This window comes from Wolffia australiana, chromosome 8, assembly GCF_029677425.1.
Source record: "Wolffia australiana isolate 7733 chromosome 8, ASM2967742v1".
NCBI lineage: Eukaryota > Viridiplantae > Streptophyta > Magnoliopsida > Alismatales > Araceae > Wolffia > Wolffia australiana.
This window is the reverse complement of record NC_135842.1, coordinates 16,142,501-16,143,083: the sequence shown is the minus strand read 5'-3', so window position 1 is coordinate 16,143,083 and position 583 is coordinate 16,142,501.

Below are 583 nucleotides of genomic sequence, written 5' to 3'. Positions count from 1 at the left end.
GGTTGCACAACTACGCCCGCGCTATGGTAGGCGTTGCTCCTGAGCTGGGACACAGATATTCAGGCGGACGCGCAGAACTATGCCAACCAGTTGGCCGGTGCGTGCACTCTTCAGCACTCCCAGGGTCCCTACGGCGAGAATCTCTACATGGGATACGGGGACGCGGCGGAAGTGGTAGGGACGTGGGTGGGAGAGCCATTACTACGACCCCAGCAGCAACCAGTGCATATCCGGGCAGGTGTGCGGCCATTACACTCAGGTGGTGTGGGGGGGCACCCAGAGGGTCGGTTGTGGCCGCTCCCAGTGCAGCTCGGGGGCGTACATAGTCGTCTGCAATTACGACCCACAAGGAAATTGGGTAGGCCAGAGGCCATTTTAATTTTTCTCCCCAGGGTTTTCGCCCCGGAGGTCATCAGAGTCCGGTTTCGACGCGTCTCTATGGTGTATACTCAAAATGGATGCCCCTACTTTGCATCCGGACCAAATAAATAATCCAGTCTTTCTCTCGATCGAGTGACACCCCTGGTTAATGCTTGACTCTTGTGGTCGAAACCCACGATTCGTCCGCGCGATACAGCTACAA